Raw genomic sequence first — 7,275 nt, 5'->3', positions numbered from 1 at the left:
TCCATTTGCTGTGATTTTTCATTTCTTTTTTTTTTCTTTTAGTTTTTGTTTAAACATGAAGATCTGTTCACTAAAAAAAAAAAAAAAAAAAAAATCATTAAAAAAAATTAAATTCTGTGAGTATTTGTAAATTTTGAGCCATGATCTGTTTTTATAGGTATCGTTGGTGATGATATTGGTAATGATAATTGGTAATGATCCCAAGGCAGCTTGCTAGGTGATTTTGTTAATGACGTGTTTTAATCCTTACTAAAATCTGGGACATAGGTAAATCCATTTTATAGATGAGAAAATCAACACTCAGAGAGCTTACCATAACTTCTCCAAAATAGCACTTGTGTCTTCTCACCCAACTCCACTCCTGACTATATTATAAACTCTAGAGAAGGGGCTATGTCCTATTTATCCTTAAACCTGTAGGCCAAACTGCTTCAAATTCACTACTTCAGAATCTTGGTCAACTTTTGAACTTATGTTAGGAGTCAGTTACCAGTAGCTAATAATGATTGGACAAAATGAGAAGCAATTTAGGAGAGTAGTAATGAGCTTGGCTTCTGAAATAAGAATTCTGGCTCCAACCCTGACTGGCTGTCCAGATTAGTGCAAATGAGTTAGCCTCTCTGTGTCTGTTTTCTCAATTGCAAAATGAGGAATGGTGCCCTTACCACATAAGGTTGTTTTGAGGAGTCAGTGAGTTAATACCTGCAAAGTGCTCTACGGAGTCTAGTACAGTGGTCCCTAATCTTTCTGGCCCTGGGGACAGGTTCTCCTATGAGAATCTAATGCCTGATGATATGAGGTGGAGCTGAGGTGGTGATGCTAGTGCTGGGGAGCGGCTGCAAAAACAGTTGAAGCTTCACTCGCTTATCAGCCCCTCACCTCCTGCTGTGCAGCCCAGTTCCTAACGGACCACAGCCTGGGAGGTGGGGATCCCCGGTCTAGTACACATCAACAAACATTGGTCATTCTTATTACTACCATGACTGTGTTCTTAGTGTATAGAACTTTGCATGAATCATCTCATTGAACTGTTGTACTAAGTTTATTCAGATAGGAAATTAAGGCTCGGGGAGGTTTAAGAACAAGCCGAAGACAAGGAACTAACGAGAAGAAGGGCTAGAATTCCAAATGAGCTCTGACTCCAGAGCCCGCCCTCTGCTGCCTACCCAACGTTGCTGACCTGATTAAGACAATAACAAAATATTATGGAGTAGAGAGGACTGTTGAATTGCTCTCTGTGTTGTAACAGGAAGATTTCTATTTCAGAGTACTTTCATACAAGAAGATACTCACATTTGTTCCTGAGTCTAGAACTAGGTGGTATATTTTTTAAGTGTGTAAATCAAAACTTTTTCAACGTAGTGATAGCAACTAGTTTATTGGCTGACTAAATGAAATGCCCAAAGATAGATTTCCCCTATCTTCAGATGTGACTTGATCCTAGTGTCAAGTGATACCACCTGGAATATTTCTCTTGTCATTTATGAGCTATCTTTCCGTCTTTTGGCTTCCTTTTCACTCAGGCTTTACCTTCTTAGAAACAAGATGGACACCAGGGCTCTGAGCTTATACCTTAATATTCACATCTATTAAATAAGGGCTTCTCTCTCCCAGTTGTTCCAGCAAAAAGTCCTGGATGGCATCTCATTAACCTGGAGTCACACGCCCCTCCCCCCCCACGCCCCGCCACCCCAAATCAAACTTTGTGACCAGGGTGATGGAATGTTCTGATTGCCCATGCTTGAGTTAAGTGACAACCCCCGCTCCCCAAAATAAAGTGAGGCACATGGACTAAGAATGGGGGTCAGGTGGCTTCCCAAAAGAAATATTAAGTTGCTAATACCAGAAGGATGAATGAGTGCTGTTTAGGCAGAAAGAATCTATATCCACTACCATGCTGTTGTTCACTTGCAGGATATGGTGTCTTGGACTGGAGTAAGGAGACTGGACTCCACGGCCTGCGAGCTGAGGAAACTTACATAAATCTCTGACTCCTCACAGCATCAGTTCTCCCATTTGTAGTAACATCTAACATTTCTGTATGGCCCCATTTACTCCTCATAATTATCCAATACTATAAATACTTTCATTAGTCTGCAACTTTTATTTCACAGTTCAGAAAACCAAAATACAAACAAATGAATCATTTGTCCAAGGTCACACAGCTGAAAAGTGGCTGAGTCAGGATTTGAACTCAGACAGGCTGACTCCTCAGCCTTCGCTCTTAACTACTAGACTTTACTGCCATTTATCTGTATGTACAATGATGAGACTGGACAATATAGGTCTCCCCTTTTTTGCCTCGATGTTCCATGTTTTAAAAAGAAGGGTAAGAATAATTAATAATAGAATGGAAACTCCTGAAAGCCCCATTTTATAATAAATGCTAATTTGGTGGGATGTTCTCTAAATCTGATAACAGAAGAAGTGTTGTTCTGTCATTTCCAAATGAATTTCGAGTATCTTTTAAAATAGCCAGCACACCAAGGTTTTTATTCATTGTCAGTTTAGTTGCAGAAATATAATGATTTCTTAATGCAATTGCATAAAACATGCTACTTAATGAAAACTTAAAAGCTGAATATGACTGTGAAGGAGATATTTTCCTGCCTAACAGTAACTTCCTTTTCATTGTTTCCTTTTGATGAATTATTGAGTAAACATCAAGCTGACTTAAATATTCTCCTCCTTTAAGCTGCTTATCTTCAAAATCTACTTCTGGAACTGTGCTTTGTCACCAGATGACTTAAGGTAAAAGCAGTTTATAAATTAGTAACTTACATCAAAGTGAAAAGTAGCTACTTAATGTTAAATAATGAATAAGGCAAAGTCTTTTCAGGTTGGCAATTCATGGTTAAATAAATAAAAAGTCATATAATGTGAAAAGTTAACTTATTTTAGATGGTTCAATAATATGAAAGATTAAACTATAGCTTTTGGTATAAAAATGTCAACATGAATATATATTATATTCATTTTTTAAATTATTTAGCAAAAGAACACTTAAATTATTTGGTGTTTTAAATAAATTTTTGAGTTTATAGAATGCGCTGGTCAGAGGTACATGTCCCAAATTCCCTTCTTTTTGTTTGAGATTATTTGTTTGAGATTCTCACTAACATAACATATTAAGATTTTTGAAGAAGTGACAACTGGTATCATGATTCTAATTATTTATATAGTAGTCATGCAGTTCAGTCAGTACTAAAAAGAATTTAGCAATCATGAATAATAATTTTCTTCTTCTGAGTTCCTCTCCTAAAAACACAAATGATATATGTAATAATAACTACAAATACAGCATCAGCAACAACTACTATTTATGTAACATTTTCACTGGATCAGGCTTTATGAAATTTCACTTACATTTAGTCATGTAATCCTAGCAAGTCTGTGAAGTGGATATCACTATACTTTTTTGATTTTACAGTGAGGGTAAGAAAAGTTAATTAAAATTCCCAATGTCACATCGCTACTTAGGTAGACTTAGGATTTAGACTTTTTTAAAGTCCTGTTCTGAGACTATCATCTTCTTCTTAAGTGCAAATATTTTTAAATTCTGAACTCAGACACAGACCCCATATAAAGTATCCCCTTGACTCTCTGTTGAGAGTTTAAGAGTTCCTGAATAGAGAAGAATTTCTCTTTCATGGCTTCCCAAGGACTAGATCTATAGACTATTTTGTGGAAATAATCTTGAGGGTGACGAAAGGTGACTATGAATTGGAGCCCATTCAGATCATAGTGTTATATTGAAACTGTGCTTAGATCACTGGGCAGCTTTGCTCTTTAAGCCACTGGCATTGATTTTTTTTAGCACAAAACACCACATGTATTATGCTGTCATCAGAGCCATCCTCGGTGATAATTGTAACATGCCAGCAATGAAAACACCCAGCCCTAGCTCCCATGGCCTACTTCTGAAAGGAACGGCATGGCTTTACAATTATCACTCAGACTGGCAGAGAGAAGGGGAGGATGGGAGAGCAGCAGGAATAAAAATCTTTTCAATCTGGATGAACAGAACACCATGCTGTTCTGGCCAAGCCAGGGTTCCTGTGACATCATGCCCCACTCTCATACTGTCAGCAAAATTCCCTGAGGACAACAGCTGCCGCTGCCTACAAACGAGTGTTTCTGCTCACTCCACTTGGTAACACAAGCCAATTTCTCCTTTCTGTGAAGCTGCTCATCTCTCTTCTACTTACCCTACTTGCTAAGTCCAGCGAGGATGAAAATGCTGCAAGAACACGTTTTCATGATAGTTAGAGGACCACAGGTGAGGTAGCCAGACACTGGCCATCTCCAGAGCTTCCCTACCAGGCTGCCACAAGTGGGCTTTAGGTAAGCAGAGATATAGGTCCCTTTGTCCGTCGAGCCAGCATGAAGGGGCACTGGGAAGCCAGAGCCCCAGCAGCCCCTCCATTTTTCCAAGGCATCATTTACATATTATTATTTCCTGTTTGTGCCAAGATGTGAAAGAGTTCAGGCAGTGCTGTTAAAATGACTGGTCAAGAGTCAAATATTATTTCAGTTATCATTAATAACAACCATGTAAAAGTACAAAGAATTTCAAGGATAGCTCAATTATTCTTAATTTCTGAAAAATAAGGAAAATATGCCATATATAAATTCTACCTCTTATTCACTTTGCAGTCTATGATAAGACTATAATTATGTCCAAATAACCAGAGAATTCAAATGTCCAGGTTTTCATGGTTCAAAGTGAAGGGTGCTGTTGAATTCTTAAGGGCCTCTGAATAATTGAAGGCTAAAGTGTTTTCTGACATTGTTGGGTATTTGATTGTAGTCTAATTCATCATGAAATTGTACTCCACTTATGATGTGACATTAGAACATTTTACAGCTTTATCACTGTAAGGTTAGCCCTTCTGAGACACTTTGTCTGTGATTAAGGTAATTTACCAGATCCTCAATTATAAAACACTGATTATATCTTGGTTATGGAGTCATAATCTTATTACCCAGATTTCCTAACTTTGTTACATCATCAACCAGTTTAATGGAGAGACTGCCTTGGTCTTCTACTCAATGGTCATTATTTTTCTTAACATTAATTAAGGCAAATCTAAAGATGTTCCATTTTCAAGGATGATACGTAAGGAAAAAGGTTTAAAGAAATCAAGACATACTTTTCTACTAGTCATTAACTTCAATCCATTAGGGCTTTAAGTTGATTATAGTCTCTATTCCACAGTGGGTTGTTTTTTTTTTTCTTCACTCTAAAAACAGACCATTCCTGAGAATTTGTTCATAGGTTCCTAGTACTCCAGACCAATTTTGCATCAAAAGTCTCTTGGTTGATTTTCCCAGACCACAAAGCAACCCAGCACTGTACACATTTGATTTCTAGACCTAAACCAACATTCTTATCATACTCTGGAGTTCCACCAGTTCCTTCCTTCTATTTACCTAACTGCAAATGTCAAGACAGAGACTGTGATTTTAATATCTTCTCTATAATCAATAATCTCTGATATTATCTTTTTTCAATCAAAATTTTATCTGCTCAAATTTCAAATAAAATTTCTTCTCCATCTCTACCTTTCCACATTCAGGAATATAGTTTCTAAATTATGTTTACTAGGAGTTCGTATACTATGATCGTGTCCCAAGTAAACAACTTCTTGCCTGTGACAAAACACTTCACTAAAAGAATCTTAATTTACACTATAGGTTGTTTTCTAAAAGTGCTGGTACTTGAGAAAATAGCCAAATAAAGATTTAAAAATACCTCACACATGGTAGATGCTCAGTAAACATTAAATTACATATATACAATTTATTTGATATTTCTTTTGCTGTCAATCAATGAAAATTTATCAAACTGCAGCATCCTGCACAGAACTCTAGCAGAAAATGGCAAAGTATAGAATATTTCCTCTGCCTTATTGAATTGGCAATGAATTGAGATAAAAACTAACACTTGATCAATAATAAAGAATATAAAATAGTGTCTATGACCATGCCACCCTGAACATGTCCGATCTCATCTGATCTTGGAAGCCAAGCAGGGCTGGGTCTGGTTAGGACTTGGATGGGAGACTACCTTGGAATACTAGGTGCTGTAGGTGTTTCTTTTTTTTAAAAAAAAAAAAAAGAATATAAAATAGTTTATGTTCAGATTGCTTAAATGTCCGGTAAAGACTGCACATATTGCAGAACGTAGAAGCATGGCTGGTTTCTTGAGACCTGGAGCAGTCAAGTATGGACTTTTGAAAAGGAGATAGATGGGTCTGGGAGAATCTCAAACATAGGGAATGAGAAAGTGAAGACACAGGGGTAAGAGTGCATACAAAATCTACCCCAGATCTTAATTAGTCTCAATAAATTTGGACTAAATTAATTTAATTCAACCAGAAAGAGACATAACACTTGATTAGAAAGGACTTGGAAAGGCTAACTAGTGCAACTTTCTGTGATTACATAGCCTACTCCCAGGCATATATACAAATTGGAGTTATTTTTAAAGACCTAAAGAGCCAGATTCGTATTCTGCTTGGGTGACCAGGCCTGTTAACAACAACTCTTGCTAAGAAGCAAGCTCTCCTGTGAAGATAATATTATAGTTCTGCTGCCCTCTAAGCTGGCTTCTTTCTTGCTCTATTTTCTGTGATTTTAAACAGAAATGCTTGTTACTCTTCTTTTAGTTAGGTGACCTTTATGTAATTAAGTCTCTCCTTGATTTTCTCTTCTTTGTTTCCAAACTATTTCTGAATTCAAGTATTCCCATTTCCTTTCCTGCATGGTTTTTCTTTGTTCATTCTGACTTTGTGGCAGTGAAAGACCCATGTCCCCTCCATTCCCTGAAGGCCTAATGAGGAGTGAGGACTGCCTTCCTCTATGACCACACTTTGCCATCCCCCACAAGCACCCAGGAAATGCAGCAGGTGAAGAGGTCGTCTGGTTTCTAGCAAAGGCTATGAAGTGAATAGATTATAGCTGAATCTCATTAGCAGCCCTTGGAACATCTAGCAAACCACATCATCGTGATCTGAGAGATGAGGGTTACAGAGAAAATGAGAACTGTGAAGGGGAGAGAATCACCTTCCGTTCCCATTTCTGCGCTGCGCATCTAGGCCACAGAGATGTAAAATTCCTACTCTAATTGGAAATGTTCATTTTCATTAAATTGTCTGTATAATGAGAAGGAAGTTTCACTTTCACTAGTGATGCCCACTGGTTTTTATCCTAAAGAAACTACATTCTTCTTAGTGTTTCCTAATTCAGGATCATGACAGTAGCTTTCTCTTG

General features: G+C 37.4%; 1 pseudogene; it reads left to right on the top strand.

Moving 5' to 3' along the window:
- The first annotated feature begins 5,976 nt into the window (after window positions 1-5,976).
- LOC111736408 lies at window positions 5,977-6,095 on the top strand (annotated as a pseudogene).
- Window positions 6,096-7,275: the final 1,180 nt, after the last annotated feature.

This window comes from Pteropus vampyrus, unplaced genomic scaffold (assembly GCF_000151845.1).
Source record: "Pteropus vampyrus isolate Shadow unplaced genomic scaffold, Pvam_2.0 Scaffold19, whole genome shotgun sequence".
Lineage (NCBI taxonomy): Eukaryota > Metazoa > Chordata > Mammalia > Chiroptera > Pteropodidae > Pteropus > Pteropus vampyrus.
This window is presented reverse-complemented; position numbering and strand designations above follow the sequence as displayed.